Genomic DNA, 24,712 nt, shown 5'->3' with positions numbered 1-24,712 from the left:
GCCTACCATGTGGGTGGCAGAAACCAATTACTTGAGCCATCACTGCTGTCTCCCAGGGTCTGCATTAGCAAGAACCTGCAGTCAGGAGCCCAGACTCATAATCCACGCAGGCACTGTGATAGGGAACAGAGGCCTCTTAACTAGTAGGCCCACACTCATTCCAACCACGAACTGCCTGAGGACCCCTCATAGGCCTGGATTTCACATTTATTTTGTACCAAAATAACTTCCATAAACTTTTCAAAGTACCCTCACATATTCACATGTCTAAATCTTCATCTACGTTCTAGAAACAAGGGGAGAAAGAGAGTAAGATATGGTTCCTTTCATCAGGAGTTCAATTTTTGGGGGAGGAGTGGCACACGTGCTGAGTAGATGAATGGAAGTGTAGAAGTATGGGTGGGTGGGAAAGTGTCCAAAGTGTTCAAAGAAGTGGAAGCCAGAAAGGCTGGGAGAATTTTAGATGATATCTCAGAGTTTCTAACAGTTGAACTCTTCTTGAAATTCATTTACACTTTTTCCACCTGCATAAATATTTTGGAGATGAACAACAAATAGTGTGATTTAGTCCAGGCCCCAAGGTGGCCTTGCTTCTGACCCTGAGCGCTCAGTTGTTGCCTTGACTTTTTTTTTTTTTTTGCTTTGATTTCTTAAAAATGATTTTATTTATTTGAAAGGCACAGTTACGGAGAAACAGGGAGAGATAGAGAAAAAGTGAGATCTTCCATTCATAGTTTCTCTCCCCTGATTGGCTGCAACAGCCAGGGGTGAAAGTGGCTGAAGCCAGGAGCCAGGAGCTTCATCTGAGTCTCCTATGTGGGTTCAGAGGTCCAAGTATTTGTGCAATCTTCCACTGCTTTCCCAGGTGCATTAGCATGGAGCTGGATCAGATGTGGAGCAGCTGGGACACAAAGTGACACCCATGTGGGGCTGCACTGCAATGTTGGCTCCTTTCTTGCATTATTACAGGTCCTTCAGCCTCGTTGTGCAGCCTCACTAACTTGTATCATCTTTGTTCTGTGACTCAGCCCCTACTTATAGGTAAAGGTCTACTGCCTGCTCTCCTTACTCACACCAAGCAAATATAGCTACAGCCCTGGTTTAATAATGTTTGTTCTGTCAGCTATTTCCACGATATGTCAACTCAGAGATAATACTACCATCTAGGGTTGGGGAGATCTCAATGCTGCACAGTCAGGTGAATGAACTAGCTCTGAAAAATTACATCAAAGGACAGAAAGCTTGAGAGTCAACAATTATTTCTTGGTGAAACAATACTACGAACAATAGAAGGAGCAGGCTGGTCTATCTCAGGCAATATTTCATGGACATTCATATACATACTTCTAATTAAATTCTTGTCAACACTATGATAAGGATATTGTGAGAAAGCTTGGTGCAGAGGTAGGCCCAGAAATTTAACACAAAAGTCTGCCTGATTCCAAGGTCCAGGCACTTAGGTCTTAACCATGATGCGTTCTGCCTCCTGGTTCCTATCTAGCCTCCAACAATACTTTTTATAGTTTTACTTTCTGGTATTTTCCAGAACTTTTCAGTGACCAACTCTTATGTCTTTCTCAATGGATTCATGGTTTTGAGACTCTTCTGTTCCACAATTTTGAAAATGTATTGGTGTAGGGCATCCAGTAACTCAGATTTCTCCTCTAAGATCCTCTGATCCTCTGTACTGAAGGATCTTAAATTCCTTGTCAATGTGTTAAGTGAAGCAAGCACTTCCTACATATGTTCCTTTAATGCTATAAGTTTTTTAAGATTTTTAAAATTGTATTTATTTGATAGGTAGAGTTACAGACAGTAAGAGGCAGAGACAGAAATAAAGATCTTCCGGCTGGCTCCGCAGCTCAATAGGCTAATCCTCCACCTGCAGTGCTGGCACCCTGGGTTCTAGTCCTGTTCGGGGTACCAGATTCTGTCCCAATTTCCCTCTTCCAGGCCAGCTCTCTGCTGTGGCCCGGGAGTGCAGTGGAGGATGGCCCAAGTCCTTGGGCCCTGCACCCTCATGGGAGACCAGGAAAAGCACCTGGCTCCTGCCTTCGGATCAGTGCAGTGTGCCGGCCACAGTGGCCATTGGAGGGTGAACCAACAGTAAAAGAAGACCTTTCTCTCTGTCTCTCTCTCTCTCACTGTCCACTCTGCCTGTCAAAAAAAAAAAAAAAGAAAGAAAGAAAGAAAGATCTTCCATCTGCTGATCACTCCCCAGATGGCCCCATTGGCTGGAGTTGGGCCAATCCAAAGCCAGGAGCAGCAGCTTCATAAGGATCTCCCACATGGGTGCCAGGGCCCAAGTACTTGTGCCTCTTCCACTACTTTCTCAGACCATTAGCAGGGAGCTGGATTGGAAGAGGAGCAGCTGGGACTAGAACTGGTGCCCATATGGGATGCTGGCACTGTAGGAGGAGGCTTAGCTTACTATGCCACAGCGTCCACCCTGCTATATATATATTTTGATAATCAGATATCCCAAGTGGGATATATTCTGTGAACATTTTTTTTAACTTTTATTTAATGAATATAAATTTCCAGTGTACAGCTTATGGATTATAATGGCTTCCCCCTCCCATAACTTCCCTCCCACCTGCAACCCTCCACTCTCCCGCTCCCTCTCCCCTTCCAGTTGCATCAAGATTCATTTTCAATTCTCTTTATGTACGGAAGATCAATTTAGTATAAAGATTTCAACAGTTTGCACCCACATAGAAACACAAAGTGAAACATACTGTTTGAGTACTAGTTATAGCATTAAATCAAAATGTACAGCACATTAAGGACAGAGATCCCACATGAGCAGCAAGTGCACAGTGGCTCCTGTTGTTGACCCAACAAATTGACACTCTAGTTTATGGCGCCAGTAACCACCCTAGGCTGTTGTCATGAGTTGCCAAGGCTATGGAAGCCTTCCAAGTTTGCCGACTCTGATCATATTTAGACAAGGTCATAAAAGACAGAGTGAGGATAGTAACCAATGATCCTAAGAGTGGCATTTACCAGGTTTGAACAATTATACAGCATTAAGTGGGGAAGAGGATCATCAGTACACACAGGTTGGGGGTAGAGCCATTGGTGGTAGAGTAGAGGTTATGATTACAAAGGAATGAGGCCCAAGTACGCTAGACAGGGTCTAGAACAAAGGACAGAGTCATTATTAGAGGAGCTAAGAAAGGTGCTGTCTAAGCTACAATTAAGTTTTCTGATTGAGAGGCAAATAGAACCTGATAGAAGGGGCTTGATAATAATCTGGTGGGTTTTAGGCCTTGTAAATTCAGAGGCCCAGACCTATCTATCTCTTCACGTGGGGTACATCCTAAGGGAGGTGTGAACCTCCTAGGGGAAGGCACTCTGTTGACTCTCATTACTTGGCTGGTCTGGGAGGAGAGCTGGCCAGGTAAAGGCAGGGGGCATCTCTAACAAGAAATGTACAGTTCTGCCTGCAATGTTGCTGACCCTACTTGACCATCCCCTCAGCTGCAGTGGTCACTTTGGAAGTCGGGCTGAGTGAAGGGCTTTTCAGCTTAGAGCCAATAAGATCTGTGGCTCTGACCTGGGCATCCTTCGACTCCAGGGCAGGTCCATTTCCAGTGATCCAACTCTTGGCAGAGCTGCCAGGGCTCTTCACAAGCTGACTTCTGCTGAAGCCCAGGCTTACCACTTTGAAAGCCACTGCAGTGGACTGGCCTGTTGGGTCTCCTTGAGGGCAGATCACTGTACAGATCAGCCATTAATAGGCCTGCCACCCATTGCTTCTGATGCTTCTGTGAACATCTTAAGGGTGGTGAGTGGGAAAAAGCAACAAAAAATAAAGGCTAAACACTCAGGAAGCAGGCGCATTCAGTTCCATTGGTCCATCTGCTGGTGGTCTAATTCTGCCTCCTATGTTTAGAGACTTCACAGACTCAGCATCTGAGGGGACTATTTTATCCCTCAGAGTGGTAGATGAGCTTGAGACACTTGAAAATGCACTAAAAGGGAAATCTTACTCCAAATGTCTTGTTCATAAAACAAGAGAGTCTATAGGCAGGAGTAATTCTGAATTGGCCATTCATGGACATCACTAAGGCCTGAAGTGTTTGCATCTTCTGCTCTTAAATCCACAGATGATTTTTTTTTTGGACAGGCAGAGTGGACAGTGAGAGAGAGAGAGAGAGACAGAGAGAAAGGTCTTCCTTTTGCCATTGGTTCACCCTCCAATGGCCGCTGCAGCCAGCGTGCTGCGGCCGGCGCATCTTGCTGATCCGAAGGGAGGAGCCAGGTGCTTCTCCTGGTCTCCCATGGGGTGCAGGGCCCAAGCACTTGGGCCATCCTCCACTGCCTTCCCAGGCCACAGCAGAGAGCTGGCCTGGAAGAGGGGCAACCGGGATAGAATCCGGCGCCCCAACCGGGACTAGAACCGGTGTGCCGGCGCCGCAAGGTGGAGGATTAGCCTGTTAAGCCACAGCGCTGGCCAACACAGATGATTTTTAAGCAGTGGATAAAACTTCACCTTCAACCTGGTAGGCTTCCATCATGGCTTCAGTACTTCAGAGCCTCACATCTACATACCACATACTCCAGAAGGGAACAGGATTTTTTTTCTAGAAGCTTCCCCATGGCTCTTGGATCCCTTGTATTACATCTCACTGAACTAAATTGGGTCATAGACCTTCTCTTATACCAATTTCTACCCAAATTGTGCTGAACACCACCATGATTTTTTTTGCGTAGGCCTGCGTTATCATAGCCAATCATGACAGTAAGGAGAATTGGGCTGTCCTTATTGGCTGAGACTCCCATGCATGTGCCTCTTAGCTGGGATGGTGCCATGTTTTACCGGAAGACGACAGACGTATTGAGAAGGGGGTATTGAGGGGAGTGGACAATCAACAACCAGCAAACAAATTCACCAGAAAGATGTAAGAAAAAGCACTGGATCAATACTCTTTGTGAAGAACATATTAAAACCCTGAGCATGTCTAACAGAATGTTGTTTAGGATACATGCTTTTTATATATGTAGTCCAATTCTCTCAAGTTTTTTAGAGGAATAAATTCCTCCTGTCACATTTTTGAAATTCTTCTAGTTAACTAGCAACAATATCATTATTAACAAAGGAGCATTTTTATATGACTTCATTTTTGGCTTGCAAGCATTTGCCTATTCACTAAATATTTTTAGCACATAATATGTGAATGATATTGCATTAGTTCCATGAGGAATATAGATAGAAAAGATTCCACAACAGAATTTAAGTTGCAATGGGAGAACATATTTTTAAACAGTGGATTAAAAGAAGTGACGTATGCCTCAATGTAAGTGGAAACAACTCCAAAAGTCCATATGTAGTCAGAGAATTTCTGGCATTATGCACTAGACAAGAACATGGGATGGTAATATTTCTGAACCTGCATGTTAACCAATTGAAAATTGGTTACATAATCAATAGGAAAGGAAACAGCCAGTGTGATATGGCTGAAGGGATCTGATTGATGAAAAACTTTATATTTAGTCTGCCTGGAGAGTAGTGTGTGTGTGTGTGTGTGTGTGTGAGGGGGTATATATGGGAGAGTTGCAGAGAGTGAGTATGTTAGGTTCCTACTGGGGAAACAGAAACCAGTATTTGTTCTTAAGTAAAGTAAATGTGATGTAAAGCCTTATTTACTCAGCTAAGGGAAGTGTGGAGACACTGCACATGGACAGCTACACAACCTGTAGATAGGCCCAGCAGGAAGCTGCAGAGGTGCAGGGCAAGGCAGGGCAATGGTGGTAATGGCGATCGGAAGCCTGAGTCACTCAGCAGAACACAAAGGAAAAGGCAAAGCCGTGGGACCAAGCCTCTGCCCACAGCACCCTCTTTCACAGGCGACAGAGGACATCTGGCAGATCTAAAGATGATGGAGGCACTGATAGATCATCGTGACTGAAGGCTGCATGTGGGGACTGGGATGAAGTAAAATGAGCTGGACAGAAAGGATCCCAGTAATTGTTTAAGTGAAGCAGCAACTGAGGAAACTGATGCCCCCCTGGGAGTTTGGCTATCGCCATGGGAGAGCCTGGAGCCGGAGCCAAAAGCCTAGCATCTTCCCAACGAAACCAGATAATGAAGCTGGCCCAAACCTAACAAGCACTCCACACTCTCGTATCCCCCCTGACTCAGTGTAGACTCATCTTTGATTTCTGTGTCAAAATATAAAGGCATACACTCCATACATTTAATTGCATATTTAAGGAATACAGGTTAGTTGGACTTTCCATGTCAGAGTCTCCGGTGGACTTAAACTAGTGCCTGTGTTTCTTACCAATATAATCCCTATTTATGCAGACACTTTCCTAGCATGGTAAGATAGCGCAAGTCTTTAAATACAGCTGGAATATCAATTGCCACCCAAAAGACCAAACTGCATTGTCTAACTCTGGCCATATTTCACAAGGATGGAGACTATAAATGCAGTGGTGGGAATGGAGCAGGGCGAGAGCAGATGATGCAATGCCTATAAAACGACCCAAGGGAATACAAATGAGTTCACATTTCAGTGTCCGAACCCCAACAATTTAACAGCTGTGTGCCTTCTCATCCTTGTCCTCGCCTAATCACTCAGGCTCCTTCAATGTTTCTTATCACTCTGGGGCTGTGAGCCTCCTCCCAAAGATTAGTTCTTTTCAACAGATTCTTCCCAATGACTACACTCGCTGTAGTGTCCTTGGAGGACATGAATGCTTCTTCAAACAACAGCATTGCTTTCAGGGATGACTGCAGCCACCTAAAGCAGACCCGCTGTAGGACGGACTACAGACCGCAACTCCTCCCTCCCCTCGGTAAAACAAGAAGAAATAAAGAAGACGACTTCTCTGTGTAGGCTTGCTATGCTGCAACTTGTATGAAATGAAACTCCTATGTGTTCATCTCCTTTAGCAGCACGCCTTTGTAAGTCGCCCGCTCTGTGGTTTATAAATTATTTTAAACTCTTACACGACTACTCAAAAATATAAATGTGTGTGTTCATATTGTAGACTAGGACTGCTGATAATACAAGGGAAATTTAACTAGCTTATAAATGTTAAAATGTAAAAGCAAAGGAAGCCTCGCTATTCATCTTCTCTGCAATATTCAGACATTCATGAAATTGAAAGTTAATGTACCAGGGACTTCCATGATCTGACCCATTCCATCCTATCTATTAGATTCTCAAAGCACTGGAGACAGAGGACCAATATGTCACCAACACAGGACTGGAAAGGTCACAAAAACGAAGCATCAATAAAGCACTACTTCTGAATTAAATTTCACAGTGCTCAGCAGAAAATATGTTCCATGAGCTAAGAATATTTGTAAGAATGGAACTGACATCTAGCTACAACTTGAAGAAAATAGCAAAGTATGTCTTGATACAAAACATTATGTTAGAATTATGGACTTAGCTGGAGAGGAGGAAGAAAGGGACAATCAAGCAGAGAGATCTGCAAACTGTCAGGGATAGCCTGGAAAGAATGGAGGGGCTGGGGGCGGGGGGAGAAGTGACAGAGAGGAGAGAGAGTGCAGGGACATTTTATGTTGTGGAATATTAGGGGACTTCTCCCCCAAGCACTCTTGTCAGTAAAATCAATTGGAGTTAAGTACCCATTAAAAGACAGATTCACATCTTTTGGTTTTACATCTCTTCCAATAAAAGGAGACAAATATTAGTTTAGATAATGATATGAGTAAAATTAAATATGTCCCAAATAGCCTTAAAAAGAATGTGATAAGCATTACACTGGGAAAAAAGACTGTTAAAAAAGAGGAGGGGCCAGTACCATGGCTCAATAGGCTAATCCTCTGCCTGCGGTGCTGGCACACCGGGTTCTAGTCCCGGTTGGGGCGCCGAATTCTGTCCCGGTTGCCCCTCTTCCAGGCCAGCTCTCTGCTGTGGCCCGGGAGTGCAGTGGAGGATAGCCCAAGTCCTTGGGCCCTGCACCTGCATGGGAGATCAGGAAGAAGCACCTGGCTCCTGGCTTTGGATCAGCGCAGTGCGCCAGCCACAGCGCGCTGGCTGTGGCGGCCATTGGAGGGTGAACCAACAGCAAAAGGAAGACCTTTCTTTCTGTTTCTCTGCCTGTCAAAAAATAAAAAAAAAAAAAAGAGGAGGAAACTTTATAATAAAGTTTACTTTTGTATCTAAAATACATGGTCCCACAAACATTTATTAATGATTATCTTTTATTATACATATTATGTTTTTCTTCTTTTGATGACTGAATCAATTCTCCCTTGCTTTTTTCTAAATATATCACACACTTTAACTTAAAATATTTGAGTAATTAGGGCATTAGTTTGACAGCTGAAAAAGAGAAGTGAAAAATAACCAAAATCTAACTGCCTGAAAAAAATGTGCTGTAGGATCATTCTTCCAGATTTTAATAGAGGAGAGATTAAAATCATGGTCATTTGACATAAAGCAAGAAACAGTCAGATAATCTTTGAGAAGAGTCTTGCTCCAATAGCCCCAGAGTTCCTCAGGCTACACGATTCCTTAAATGTTTTAGTCCATTACATTTTGTACAACTCAGCTGAAAAATTCAGGTGTGCAATTCAATAATTGCTGTCTTCTGTGATCACCATTCCTTTAAGGACCACCTGTAGTAGTTAGCAGCTTACAAATGTTCTGAAGCATCCGCCAGTTTCCCTTAACCAGCCTTGGGAATGAAGATCTTGTACGATATTTTAAAAATAACTCTTCTGCTTCCCTGAACGCAGGGCTGCCGTGTTGCCCAAGCCTACAGGTCTGTTTTAAATTCAAATGGAATCTGAGAATCTTGACAGAAAGGACCCCAGAGAGGACTTGTCCAATTGACAACAGAGAATCCAATAAGTCTTTTCTTCTTAAGCCTCGAGATGTTATGTTGGGAGAAAAAGAAGAACGCAGGAGCAGAGGGAATGCTAATAACCCGAGCAGGTCTGGGGTGGAAAAGTCTATTCTTTCAACTCCTTATCACTTGCATATTCTTGAATTTACTGCCAAAACTTTAAAATTAATAAATGCGGCAGTTGTACAAATGGTAAGTGGAGTTTAAGCTTGCTGATTTGACCCATTTTCATTAGATATGGAGCTTCGATATTTCCATTAGAAATATCTTTTTGCATCAAACTAAAGATGAACACAATTGACATTCAACTTGGACTTATTATGTGACTTATGGTTATGTAAAGAATAGCTATTTGAGTCAGATCTAGATATCCTTACATTCATCTTGCACCAGATCAAAAGGGGAGATTTGCTACATTTCTGCAGGAACCACTATTCCTCTTCCATATGCCAGAGGGTAAAGCTTTTATGTTGGCAAAGATGTATGTAACTGGGTCCTTCAATAATTTGCAGAGACGGAGAGTGTATATTCCTTGGAGAAAAGTGCACCGTAAGGGTTAGGAGAGGTAACAACACAGGCAAAAACTGCCTCGCAAGAGCCTGCTTAACATGATTCCTGTTACTATTCTCAGTGACGGCTATTATGTTTAATTAGATCTTCCTGACAAAATTCATTACAGGAAATCCTGGCTTAGTGAAGAAATAATAAACTCAGCTCATTCATAACCGATTAATTATTTTGCTTTTAAGGAACTAGGATGCTATTTTTCCTCCCACTTTTTTCTTTTCTAGTGTCTAGAAGACTTGAATGCAATGCCCTAGAAGTAAAAGGGAAGGCAAATGGAAGCAGGTGTTAAACAAATAAACAGAATTCTCCAGCCCACCTGTCTATGGTAGCCCCATCCTCCACTTCCTGGGAGAGAAGAGTAAATACAAAGAGCTTTCTGGGAGGCAGAAGAAGGCAGAGATAGTCTAACATCTCTCACGTCCTCTCTTGCCATCTCCATGGCTGCTCTTGGTAAATTCATGCCTGTTTTCCCTCTGGTATTAACAAGTCACCTTTATGCAGACAGAGCTCTCTGACCTTGCACCCTCTACCCAGCGCCCAGAGTGAGTCTCCTGAAATACAAACGCTGTGTTTCTTCCTCTTCAGTGCTGTCCCACTACCTTTGAAATAACGAGTGCATATATAATATGGCATCCAAGGTCCCCCATCACCTGGCATCTACCTAAATCAATGATCTTATGTTGTTTCAAACCCCCAATCCTGGCACATGCCACCCTCACCCAAAGTTCCTGCTGCCCAGGTAGAGTGATCTGCAGCTCCTTTGAATCCGAACCTCCCTCTGAGTATTAAGGTATTAATTTATGAGCTGCCTTTACCCAGACTGTCTCCATCTCCATTCTACCCACCTGGAGAGCATCTGGAAATCAAAGAGCTTTTGGTGAGCCACCATGATTGCTGCCTTCTCTCTCTCTCTCTCTCTTTGTAAAAGATTTATTTATTTATTTTGAAAGTCAGAATCACAGAGAGAAAGCATGAGCAGAGATACAGAGATCTTCCACCTGCTGGTTTACTCCCCAGTTAGCTGCAAAGGACAGGGATGAGCCAGGGTGAAGCCAGGGGTCAGGAACTTCTTCCAGGACTCCCACCTGGGTGGCAGGGTCTCAAATACCCAGGCCATCTTCTGCTGCTTTTTCCAGGCCATTAGCAGGGAGCTGGTTCTGAAATGGAGCAGCCTAGAACTAATCAGTGCCCATATGGGATGCTGGTGTCACAGGTGCTACACTACAACAATGCTGGTCCCATAGCCCTCTTGATCTGTATGAACACATACATGTTATATAAACACACAGATAATACATTCACGTATATGCACATATGTATGACCATGTATGCATATTCCTACTTGGGCACCAAATTATTATCTGCTACATTTTTAGCAAAAGTAAAACAAATGTTTCTGAAAACACATTAAGAGAAAATTTGCCTCCCATATTGGTAGGTCTAACTGTAAGCTCAGATACAGAATCTGAGACAATGCAATGTGGACATATGTTGTCTGTGAATTAGGAGAAGGCCGCTAGTTTATCTCTGATGCACAATGAGAATCCTCCTAGAGCTGGTGAATCAGTCTTCAGAATTTGAGAGTCACAGGGGTTCTCCTCCCTTCTCAGCAGTTGCTGGGTCACAAAGAAAACTGCGGGCAGTAGGGGTCCAATCAACTTACTGCATCCTCCTTACTGGCTTTGAGTTTTATGGGTCCAGTGCACTTGAATTCTAAGAACAACACATACATTTGGCCGATGCTTACATTTCTTAAATTGCAACGAAAGCCAGTGCCCTTGTAAGAATGTTCCAAGATTAGATGAACAAATTCATGTTCATCAAATTCATATTCTTCATGGGTTTCAGATTTTGACCATAGCTCCTTCAGTTTCCATATGGAAAGGCTAAAACACTATGGGTTTAGTATGTCTTCCTGTGGCATTCCTAGCTGCCCCTGTTCCCTTGAATATTGTGGTTATAAGCTCTTTCTTGGGGCCGGCACTGTGGCATAGTGGTAAAGCCGCTGCCTGCAGTGTCAGCATCCCATATGGGTGCCGGTTCTAGTCCTGGCTGCTCCACTTCTGATCCAGCGCTCTGCTATTGCCTGGGAAAGCAGTAGAAGATGGCCCAAGTCCTTGGGCCCCTGCACCCGCATGGGAGACCTGGAAGAAGCTCCTGGCTCCTGATCAGTGCAGCTCCTGCTGTTGCGGTCAGTTGGGGCGTGAACCAGCTGATGGAAGACTTCTCTGTCTCTCCTTCTCTCTCTGTGTAACTCTGACTTTCAAATAAATAAATAAATCTTTAAAAAAAATCTTTTTCTCTTCAGTTTCCTTGGACTTTAAGGTCTTCATCTACCCTTGAGTTTAAGGTCTTGTAGCCCAAACGGCACAAAGTCTCAAGTGTAGTTCAAACCCTGCTATTTTTGCAAGGGCAAGCCATGCTTGGTTTTGGCCTTCCTGCTGATTCCGGGCATTTCTCTAGCATTTTAGGAAAAGAGCCTACATGGTCCATTTTCAGGACTGATGAAATTGAGTTCAGTTCAACTCAAGAAATGTTGATTGAGCAAAGACCATGAGCTCAACACTCTCATCACTATATTTAAACAATGGTTGAAAGGCATCATTTCATCAAGCTAGCAGAGATTGAGGCACAGAGGGTAAAATAGGTATTAGTGCTGGGCAGGATTTATAAAATCAGCAGTTCCAATCATTTCGACTTCCTATAATCCAGGAAGCTGCCTCTTTGAATGAAAGCTCATTAGAATGTGAATGTTCAGCAAATAAAAACTGAGCTGCTATAGTGAAGCAACTGTTTTGGAGACAGAACCACTTCCCCTGCATCTTCTGCTCTGGATGCACATAAATTTTCACAGAACATGAGGCTCTAGAAGCCTGGTTCAGGCCCTACAGCACATTTACAGAGAGGCAGCTGAGGTGCTGAAAGCTGGATTGCAGATGGTTCGGAAGGCAAAGATTAGACTGTGGTGCAGTACAGGCACCACTATGTTCTCTATACTTTCCTTCCCTTGATACAATTGTTTTTTTGCCCATCTCTTGTAAAGACAGTCTTCTAAACTGGCCTACTGAGTTTCTCATTTCACTACACCTGAATTTATTTGCCTCTCCATCCCTCTTTTCTTCCCTCTTTCTTTTCTCAGTTCTTTCTCCCTCCCTCCCTCCCTCCCTCCCTCCCTCCCTCCCTCCCTTCCTCCTTCCTTCCTTCCTTCCTTCTTTCCTTCACTGCCTCCATCCCTCCTTCATCCTTCCTTCCCATTTTAAATATGAATGGAATGAGGCTAAGTTTCTCATACCATCTTCAATTTGCTTAATTTTCCAAATCCTTATGTTGGCAGAAGCCTGAACCCAGGCTCCAGAGTTATGCTTCCAACCAATCAGACAAATCAATCTCTATTTGTGCCCTGATCTCATTTTTCATAAACGCCTTCTGAATGCATTTACTTGGTCTAATTCCTTTAACTGACCCTATTTTCCTACATTACTTCCTCTGATCAAGAAAGATGGTCAGATTAGAATTTTTTGGTGAAAGAAGCCCCTGGTCTCTGGAAGGTCCTTTAATACCCCTGAAAGGCATATGATGATCGGCATTAATAATCATCCCCATTGAGCTTCTCTTTGGGTTGTGGGCAGCCACTGAAGCTGCTAAAAAACCCTGCACTGCATGTTTTGAGACCTGCCAAAGACAAAGGGACATGCCAGGAGCTTGAGCAGGATCCTAACACATGAAAATATATACAACAGCTGACGGACCGATAATAACACAATAGTGATGTGACCCCAGATTATCTGTTCAGTAGCAAGTTCTTCCCACATGGCCTTAGTTATAAATGTAATATGACACAAATGAATGATGAACAAAGAAACAACCTGTGTCACTTTAAGAGTTGTGAACTATATTTTTATACTGAAAATTAATACAAGTGATAAAGGAATTAGACACTAGATCAAAAATATGAAAACCATTTCTTACCCCATGCTCATGATGCTCTGTTGTTGGAGCCCACGACCTTCTCTGGAGGAAATAAAGTGTATGTGAGGAGGGTGACAAGCCATTAGTAGAATATTCTGTAGCATTAGCGATTCTCAAGAGTGAAGCTGCCCTTTAAAAATAAAACCTGCTGAGCTTGGCCAGACATCAGTTACACATCTTTTCCTCACAGTATTTCATTTCACAAATGATCATTGTGGTAATGCTAGTCATTGAGGATTATTTCACTACATTCTAGGAGGAGGGTCAAATGAGGTGAGGGTGGAAAGAGGGAAGAGACTAAAAATTGCTCTAATTTCCTAATCCAATGCATTGTGACTAGTAATCTCCATAGGAACCTATTCACTGCAAGGAAGAATGACAACGTTGCCCACACGGGGCTACCTGCATTTCTAATCCACACATTAACTACAGTAATATCACAACTATCAACGCACATATTTAAAAGAGACTCCTGGCATATTCTGTTCAAGTTCTATGTTCTCTGAACAAAAATGTTGCCATGGAAACCTCTACCATAAGGCAGGTGTAGTTCTGCAAAGGACTATGGGCTATGAAATCAGGTTCCCATGGCAACATTTTTGTTCAAAGTCTAAAGAATCTTAAATACATGTGCCAATACATATTATTACCCAGCAGGATACACAGGTGGGATTAATAAAGTTCAATATTTGCTCAACTAAAAGTTGTAATCACAGTGAAAATAAGTGAATTAAAATCAGTTCCTAGGCATAGCTTATATAAACAGAATTTAGAGTTGTAACACTACTTCTACATGAATAAGTAAACATACTTAAAGTATTAATAGATTACTTTTCTTCTATAAATTGATAAAGCAGACCAATCTTCACAAAAATTATGCAGTTTTTAAAATTTGAATTGTTATCTTTAACTCATTATTCACTGATGAGACTAAGTCACTCAAACTTATCAAAGGAAATTAACATCACATCGTCCACCTGAAATACATCTCATTATTATGGCAGCCAAACAGCTACAACACCAAAAAAATAATGTCAGGTTGATTCATCTATGTTACAGAGCTCACGCTAATATAATGTGCCAGTTGGGATATTTATGATAATTGCCCTTTCTAGAGCCTCAAAAGATCCATATAAATATGCCATGAACCAAATTAAGAAAAGCTTTCACTTTATCTTCTACAGATAATCCAGAAGATAATAATCATTCATTACAATAATCTTTCAGAATATAAAGATATACTACAAACAGTAAAGATGTTATCACATGGATGTGTTTACATTTTTATATATTTATTTTAATTTTTATTTATTTATTTTAAAGGCAGAATTATAGAGAAAGAGACCTAATCCATTGGTTCACTCCCCATATGCCCAATACCTGAAATAGTTAGGGCTGGGTGAGGCTGAGGCCAGGAGCCTGGATCCCAGTCTGGGTCTACCATGAAGTAGAGATGCAAGTACCTGAGCCATAACCTGCTGGCTCCCAGGGTGTGCATTAGCAGGATGCTGGAATGGAATCAGAAGCAGAGCTGGAACTCTAGGCATTGTGATATGGGATGGGTGCTTCCCAAGTGATGTCTTAACTGCTCTGCCAAATGCTGGCCCCAAGTTAAGTCCTTAAAAGGGGAATTTTCTTACTTATTACCATTTTACATCTTCAAAGTCTCATAAAATGTCAAAATAAAATGAGCAAACACCAGAGTACATGCTCTTTGAGGTCAGAGGCCATGTCTGGTTCTACACAGAGAAAGGAACAGAGTAGATGTTCAATAAATAGGGTTAAATGAATGGATGAAATGCATTAGCGATGTGGCTGATAAAGAATCTTTGGTTATCAATTGTCTTTCACAAAATTATAGAAATAAAACTAGCACTCAGGTGAAATTTTCCTACTACATTTTATATTCACACTTCCCATTCAGATATGTCTCTCCATCTTTTTGATTGCTTTCTACTTCATATAGATTCTCAAACCGTTAGCAGTTTTTCCACTTTTTTTTTTCCCTCCAGTGATTTCATCAAGTGGTTAATGATCTACAGTCAAACATTTAAATGCACCCGGAGAGCTGAGCACATAAAGGGTCCCTGGGCACCTTTTCATAAAAGTAAATAAATAATTTCTTAATGCAATAATTCCTGTTTTGTGAGTTATTTTTCCTGTAGTAGGTGTTTTTAGAGTAGCATGCCTATAAATATTTGCATATTGAGCTCTGAATCTTCTAAACAATTTAAGCCAAATTTCATATATTTTCTCATTGACCACCCCCCAAAGTAGCTGAAAACTTGCAGTATTAGAACGTGATCACAGTTACCAAATCCATTTCCAAAATGGCACACACTAGAATGACGTCCTTAAGACAGATCAGTTTATCACAACGTTCATGGCAACTGCAGCTTAAAGACATGGAATTTAAAAACTGGAAGACAATTCTGAAGTGTCAGGGACTTACAGGTGCCTGAGGTGATGGTGGCCAGGCTCAGAGCACCAAGGAGCTTGATCTGGCTCTGAGGGTGGGCTGCATTCCTTTCCAAGGGCCCTGTTCCACTGAAAGGCTTTGGTAACTGAGTCCTCTTCCGTGAGCTTGAACTCTGTCAATTTCAAATAGAAAGGGTAGCATCTTTCTATGCACATGGGTTTTGTATGTATCAAATGAGGTGACATGTATTAAAGTATGCCAGATTTATGTTTCTTTATCTGTAAATATATATATGTAGAAGTGTCAATTATTACTGCTATTGTTGCTATCTTATTCAAAGTCCATAAAAATTAACTTATCTAAGAAATAATCACAGGCCAGCGCCGCGGCTCACTTGGCTAATCCTCCGCCTGTGGCGCCGGCACCCCAAATTCTAGTCCCAGTTGGGGTGACGGATTCTGTCCTGGTTGCTCCTCTTCCAGTCCAGCTCTCTGCTGTGGCCCGGGAAGGCAGTGGACGATGGCCCAGGTTCTTGGGCCCTACGGAAAAAGGAATTCCTTTCTCTCTGTCTCTCTCTCTCACTGTCTAACTCTGCATGTTAAAAAAAAAAAATAATCACAGCATTCGTGGCTCGAGAGAGAGGGACAGAGAGGGGCAGTGGGGTGGGAGAGAGAAAGAGAAATAGCATTTAGAAGTCAGACTATGTCCATTTATTTCTCTTTAGCATCAAATTCAATTATTTGAGTGCCTAATTTTTTTTAAAAGGTAGGGATACAGATATGAGACCCTAAGTTGGTTTTTTTTTTTTTTTTTTTTGACAGGCAGAGTGGACAGTGAGAAAGGTCTTCCTTTGCCGTTGGTTCACCCTCCAATGGCCGCTGCAGCCGGCGCACCGCGCTGATCCGATGGCAGGAGCCAGGTGCTTCTCCTGGTCTCCCATGGGGTGCAGGGCCCAAGCAATTGGGCCATCCTCCACTGCACTCCCTGGCCACAGCAGAGAGCTGGCCTGGAAGAGGGGCAACTGGGACAGAATCCGCGCCCCGACTGGGGCTACCCTAAAGAGTTATGATTATATTTTGAAATTTATATTTTGCTTGTATTCTAAGCTACTAGATTTAAACTACCAACAAGTTCAAGCAATTCCAATTATTATTATTATTTTTTAAAGAGTCATTTATTTATTTGAAAGTCAGAGTTACACAGAGAGAGGAGAAGCAGAAAGAGAGAGGTCTTCCATCCACTGGTTCACTTCCCAATTGGCCGCAACGACCAGAGCTGCGCCAATCTGAAGTCAGGAGCCAGGAGCTTTTTCCAGGTCTCTCACATGGGTGCAGGGACCCAAGGACTTGGGCCATCCTCTACTGCTTTCCCAGGCCATAGCAGAGAGCTGGAGCAGCTGGGTCTCGAACCAGTGCCCATATGGGATGCTGGCGCTTCAGGCCAGGGTATTAAACTGCTGCGCCACAGCACCAGCCCCTCCAATTATTCTTAATTTTAGGAATGTCTTGAGCTTTGGGAAAATTTTGGCTGAGGAGCATATGATACCTTTGGCGAAACAGACTTTAATGTCTTCCAAAGTGCATATTGTAGGTAAATATTTGCAATGTTTTTGACAAATCTACCAAAGAAACATGTACTTACGTTTAAAAATCCACAACTTTATTATTTCCATCAAATCAAAGAAAAACAGAGCCAAAATATAAATAAGTCCAATATTCAAAGGAATGTGCAACTAGTAAAGAATCTGCTCAGGGTTGGTGTCATGCTGCAGTTGGTTAAGCCTCTATCTGTGATGCCAGCATCCCACACAGGCACCAGTTGAGTAACAGCTGCTCCACTTGCAATCCAGCTCCCTACCAATGTGCTTGTGAGAGCAGTTGAAGATGTCCTAAGTGCATGGTCCCCTGCCACCCATGTAAGGGACCCAGATGGAATTCCAGGCTCTTGGCTTCAGTCTGGCCCAGCCCTGGCTATTGTGGCCATTTGGGGAGTGAAATAGCAGATGAATGAAGCTCTTTTTGTCTTTCCCACTCTATATAAGTGAATTCAAAATACACAATTTTTTTAAAAAGCTGTAAAAAAATTAAAGAATATTCTCCGTCAAGTCACATTCACGGGTTTTCATTCACTCAGAGAGGCATGATAGCTGATTTTGCAAATGCTAGGAGAAGTTGAGCATTCTGCGTCAGCTGGCTGACTCCTAAATACTCAAGAGCTGACACACAAATACAATGATCCAAAGTCTTTGCAGAGAAAACTGGGGAAAGAGTTGAAATCTCATGAGGTGGTGCAGCCATGAGAAATTTGGAACATCTGGCAGGGGATACTATATTCATGTCTTGACCTGGCTGTCCCAATTTCCTCAACTTCCTTTACAGAGAGTATAGAAGAAAACATGTGCATATAGTACCCCAGGAACAGAGAAAGATGTAAAACCCCTTCCCCTATCTTCCTTCCTCTGGAAGAACATGCTGCCTAGGAATGGAGGAGGGAGGGAAGACCCACGGAAGATACAATGGAGTGTAAGAAACAACTGGAGTCTACAAGAGCAAGAGACAAAAGTCCCTCTTTCAATTTTGGAGCAACCCAACAGAGAAAAGGTAATACCTTTCCTCAAGCCATTAACAAGTATACCTCAGCGTAACTTTCCCAATCATCTTCTGTTTTACTAGAAAACTACAGTGAAAATTGCAATCTGTCTGCTGTAGAACACAGCTGAGCATGATCTCAAACTGATTACAGGCTTGTAGAATTGCATCAGCATCGATTTAGCAGGCAGGAGCCTGCAGCGTGTCCGTGTGGGACGATTTCTTAACTGCAGTGCTTGGCTCCTGTCTTTGATGCTGGGAGGATCCCAGGAGAGCATTTGTGTGCCCCCTTAACGACACTCAGGTTGTAACCTGGAACCATCAGGGGCTTCTGCACTATCTTGGGGGAGGGGAATGGACTTGAAGGACCTGGGGATTCTTCACTGAATGAAAGTGCTGTTAAGGATATAAAATCCTCTAAACACTGCTGCCTACGCGGCAAGATTGTGTTCCTAATCCCAAAAAGACACCCACTCAAACCACATTTAACATTTCACATCCACACAAGACCGTGTCCATTATTGCATGACATGAAAAGTATAAGAAACAAGTGTTTCTAAATAAAAATAAAAACAAGCTCCCTGAAGAAGAATGGAAAGATTAAGTCATTTTATCTTGCATCTTTTGCTTAAAAGACATGTGGTTCTTTCATTTGTTCATCCATTCATTTATAAAATTCGTATTTACTGAGTTCCTACCATGTTCACACAATATGTAGTTAGTCACACAATATGGAAAAACGCATTTGCTGATAGCTGTAACTTCAACAAAACTCAGCGCATTAAAAAGAGAAATGTTCTAACATCCAAATAAAGTACTTTTTTTATTTGAGAAATTGTTTGCTATTTTCTAAGTAAATCACTTAACAGACACACGTTTCACCAGATTTCAGTTTGACAAAAGTAGTAATTTAGGCGACCACGAAGTGATGCTATTATGAAGCTTGGCAATTCCAGTTGAGCCATGCAGGAAGCATTTCTTGCCTGTGACCTTTACACCGGCTAAGTGATAGAACTCTCTGGCACGGTGCACAGATCAGACGAACGCCGCGCAAATATCATTCAAGAGCAAACACTCTGTCGCCCAACTTGATTACATGGAAATTGGTTTTGTACAATAGAAGTCTTTTTGTTCAGTCTACTACGGACTCCTACGGTGTAACTTTCTTTACCGAGTTAATAGACTAGGGATGGATTTTGAATTTCACACACATACACAAAAGCCTCATTACCATTTGCATTTGTTCATGACTGACAAAAATTAGCAGGAGCTACCTCAAATCATTAAAACCAAAAAATGAAATCAAACTGAGAAAAGCCCATTTTCTTGAAGCTCATTTAGTAGGGATTAAAGTTAATCATAATAGGATATTCCAACTTATAAAGAATAATTGTGCTTTCCTTTTCAGATAGCCAGAAAAGCAGATACGATCATTGTTTAATTTAAATTTTTTAAAATAATATTTTATTTCTATAAGTTGAAGAAATTTCATGAATTTCATATATATATGTATATGTATATATATATATATGTGTGTGTGTGTGTGTGTGTATATATATAATAGTATAGTGATACTTCCTATGTTATCCTCTCTCCTCTTACTGGGGTACAAACTAAGAAATGTCTGAGTTTCAAATGTTGATTCTAATTCGAAACAAAACAAACACTTTTCAGAAAGGAAAACAAGAAATGAATAAGGTAAAGCAAGGAGTATAGAACAACTCTATGAGGGGTTTTTAAAAAGTTCATGGAAAATGAATTCAAAGATAAGTCTATCTCAGTGCAAAAAGTTTTTGGAATTCATGCACATGAGGAATCTTCAGGAAGTGCATAGATATCATGTAAAAAACTGTGCATGGATTTCACATTTTTTGTACCAAAACAAACTTACTTTTGAATTCTAGTTTTTATTAGCTTTCCAAAATGCTCTCATATGAGTACCTAATTTCTTTAAGTATCAGAAGAATTCTTTCCTACTCTGAGTAGATCCAGAGACCATCTTAATTCCCTGCACACCAGGTAGTTGCTAACTTCCTGCCCATTTTGCCCTACCCACACGTACCCCATGCCCTGGCCCCTTCAATGTTCCGGATCCCCTTTTCTTATCTGGGTAGCAGTAAGTGGGAAGGAGAGGAAGTCTCCACCATGACTCTTCCATATGGAGGTGGCTGTTTCTCATGCCCTCTTCTCATATATATTTTTATTCCAGCCTCTTCACATCTCCATCTTTGCCTGAACTCTCAGCCTTGGACCCCACAGGTACAGTTCTGGGGAGCCCCTTTCCAAGGGCCAGGGCTGAACCAACACGTGATGCTATGTTGTAGCTCCCTATGTTGGGAAGTGTGGGACTGGGATTTGTGACTCTAAGCTTTTCTCTTGCTCCTGTTAGGAGGCTCCTTCACACACAAGAGATTACCTTTGTTAAAATACACCTGGGGTGTGTGAACTCTTTCTCTTTTACCCTATTCCTACAGTTTGGTCTGCATTGTTTGTGGTGAGCAGCAAGAAAACAATGAATTGCGGATCCAGCTACAGGGAAATGTATTAAGGTGAATGCAATCTTTAAATGTATTAAGACATCAAGTTGGCCATAGATGCAAGGGTCACAAGGCATAACTGTAACTTTTTAATGTCACTAAGTCTGGATTTCAGATTCTAACCCAGCTCCTAACTTTATCAGTGATGGGACACCTTGCTGTATTTCTGCAGGCCACCGACCTCCAAGCCAGTGTGATCTCTCTGGTTGTTGAATGCGTACATATATGTTTAGCACAAACTCAGTCATTATTTTTCATTTTTCTAGATCCTAGAAGGATTGTTGGACAGTTGGAGGAATAATATATACACAGACATTTGCCAGATTAAGTACATTGGCATTCATGTTAATTGATTTATGCAACTTTTCATGAGCGATGTATACAGGGGCTTTCAAGTCTGGCACAATCATATTGTGTTTTATTATTACAGAAATAACAAACACCAGACAATAACTGCTAAGTTTTGACATGCATAAATACTGTGAAGCCATCACCAGGATGAAGACAATGAGCATGTTCATTTTCTCCCAAAGGTTCCTCCCATCCCTCTGCCCAGCATACTAAAATATTCAGCATTATTTTAATAGAAGAAACCATCATCTTCATTCTCCAAGAGTCCCATGCCATAACATTGAAAATGACAGCACCTTCCATCGAAAGTCTCTAGAATTGAAGTTCCTAGGTGTTCAGAGATCAAGGTTTGGCATATTCTATCAAACAGGTGCACATGTGAGAGCATGTGGACACGTGTGTACTTTCACATATACTGAACATATTCACTTTCACAATACACTTCAATGTGATATGCATTAGAAATAATTGTGGCTTTTTCGAGAGATAATATGCTATTGTTTTTACTAAAGGAAACTTTCGGAAGTTTTCACTGAAATATCTTTTCACCCTATGGAACCAACCTTTCTGGCACATGTTAGTTAAAGGTTTAGAAACTTATGACTAGAACTCCAAAGAGCCATTTAGATTATCATGTGAAGTTGTCAACCGCGTGGGGTTGGAAGGACACAAACAGGGTCCGAACAATTAACTCCCGTCACTCTTGCTGTGTGAAAATTGAATGATAACACTCACGCCAGGTGCCCTGGGCTCCAGCCGGAGAGCAGGGATGCTGCAGCCCACACAGTTCCTGGACAACACATAAAAAGCAGGCTCCCGTGGAGACTGCCATCATTCAGCCAAACACTCCATAAGCAACTGTTTGCTGGGTAGCAACTTTTTTGCAAACCAAACAACCGAGAAGTCTATGCCTTTCTGTATTTCTAAGAGTGATGTTTTTCCCTTTGCATAACAGGTAACCTTAGCTGGCAAATCAAATTGTGTATTAAGGGAAGGATGCCATGGTGCATGCTCAAGGGCCACTAGTTTTATGAATAAACCTCTTCCTTTGCCACATGGCAACTGGAAGAAGCATTGATCAACCAATCAATACATGCAGAGATCAGATGTAGGCTCTTTTCTCCACTGTGTGCTTGTCACATTTATAAAAGATACAGTTTGAGTCAGATATGAATTACTTTCTATGACTTCTGTATGTGTAGCCTCACAAGATACTGGACCATTCATCTGTCTTGTGAATATTACTGAATTTCTATAATGTGCAAAGGCATTGCAGAGCACATACATAGGAACATAACCTAATGTGGCTCTCAGCGAGCTAACATCATGGCAAAAGTGCTTATGGCACTCAGGAGAACATTTAACAGTGACGATGATGATGAAAGAAGAGAAGTCTGGAGCAGAGACTCTCACACCAAAGGCAATTCAGGATGAGCAAGGCAAGGTCTCTGCTTTAATTGCTTTAATTGCTTTGTAACCTGCTTAGACATCCTGATTCCACCCACAAGTTGTCTTTGCATGTTTTTGTCAACATGTCTTTTTCTGAACTACACTAGAAATCCTTTGAGGTCATGGATAAATTTATATCTTGGTATAAGCACATAGCATGTGCTCTTCTTGCTGCTGAATGATCAGCAACTATTTTCTTTTTATTTTTTTAAATTTTTTGACAGAGTTATAAACAGTGAGAGAAAGAGAGAAAGGTCTTCCTTCCACTGGTTCACCCTCCAAATGGCCGCTACAGCCAGCACTGTGCCGATCAGAAGCCAGGAGCCAGGAGCTTCTTCCTGGTCTCCCATGCGGGTGCAGGGGCCCAAGCACTTGGACCATCCTCCACTGCCTTCCTGGGCCACAGTAGAGAGCTAGACTGGAAGAGGGGCAACCAGGACTAGAACCTGGAGCCCATATTGGATGCTGGTGCTACAGGCAGAGGAGGATTAACCAAGTGAGCCATGGCGCCAGTCCTAGCAACTATTTTCATGTTCAGTGCATGGTTTGAAGCCAGCCCAGTCACAGAAGATTTGTAGAGACGATTAACAGTTTCCCTAATGTTCTTTCCTGAGGGAGGCCTTTGCTTATTCCTTACTGGAGAAAAAAAATTTTCCATTTATAAAATGAATATAGATTCATTGCACATAGTTCTGTAAATGGGCAGAAAGCCACAAAATATCAATTATTGTATTTTGTAATACTCTGTACAAAACTAGCATCACTAAGGCTTTGGCCTACTCTCTTGCCTTTTTATGTGATGATGTGAAATAAGTACTGCTTGTATACCCAATATTTTATACTCAATACATATTCTGTGGATTAATATTAATTACTACCTCTTGAAATGAATTTGTATTTATCTAAGATTTATGAAATGGCTTGAGACACATAGAAAGTAACTTGATTGCTGCAATGAAGTAAATTAACATATGTATCGTGTTGCAGATTACTTTTTTGGGTGTGACAAGAGCAGCTAAAATCCACTAATTTAACAATTTACCCTGACACAACACAGCTTTGTTAACTAGAGCCCCGGTGTTGTACATTAGATCTCTAGACTTACTCTCTCTGCATATCTGCTACTTTGTATTATTTGATTTACACGACCCATTCCCCTCCCCTCAATCCTCACTCTCTCTTCTCCTGGTATCGCTGTTTTGCTCTCCATCTCTGTATATTTGACCTCGCTCTTTTTTCTATCACACATAGAAGTGATATTATGCAATATGCTTTTTGTATGTCTGTTTTAATATATATGTATATATTAACATATACATATATTTATTTAATCTAAGTATTGATTAAACTTACCAGTCACTCCAGAGATTTATTCCTTTCTAACATTTTTTTAAGATTTTATTTATTTATTTGAGAGGTAGATTTACAGACACTGAGAAGGAGAGACATAGAGAAAGGCCTTCCATCGGCCGGTTAACTCCCCAAATGACCACAATGGCTGGAGCTGTGCTGATCTGAAGCCAGGAGCCAGAAGTTTCCTCCAGGCCTCCCATATGGGTGCAGGGGCCCAAGCACCTGGGCCATATTCTGCTGCTTTTCCAAGCCATAGCAGAGAGCTGGACCGGAAGTGGGGCAGCTGAGACTAGAACCACTGTCCATATGGGATGCCGGTGCAGCAGGCAGAGGCTTAACTTACTGTGCCACAGTACTGGCCCCTGTATCCTCATTTTTAAAATCATCTATTTTGGAAGGCAATTGACACCAGATTAAATGCTCTGCTACGGATTCTAATTTGGGGGATAAATTACGTGATGACTTAATGATGTCCAGGATATTCAACCCAACTCGACCCCTGGAAAGCACCCCAAAGGATCAAAATGGCAATGCTATCATCTGGAAGCTTTCTATTTAAAAAAAATTATTTAAGTTATACAAGTTTTGCTTATTTCATAATAAAGATTTAGGAACACACTGATGCTTCCCTTTCCCTTGCCCAT

The sequence above is a fragment of the Lepus europaeus genome, chromosome 3 (genome assembly GCF_033115175.1).
Source record: "Lepus europaeus isolate LE1 chromosome 3, mLepTim1.pri, whole genome shotgun sequence".
Classification (NCBI taxonomy): domain Eukaryota; kingdom Metazoa; phylum Chordata; class Mammalia; order Lagomorpha; family Leporidae; genus Lepus; species Lepus europaeus.
The sequence above is the reverse complement of the archived record's forward strand: the minus strand, read 5'-3'. Positions refer to the sequence as shown.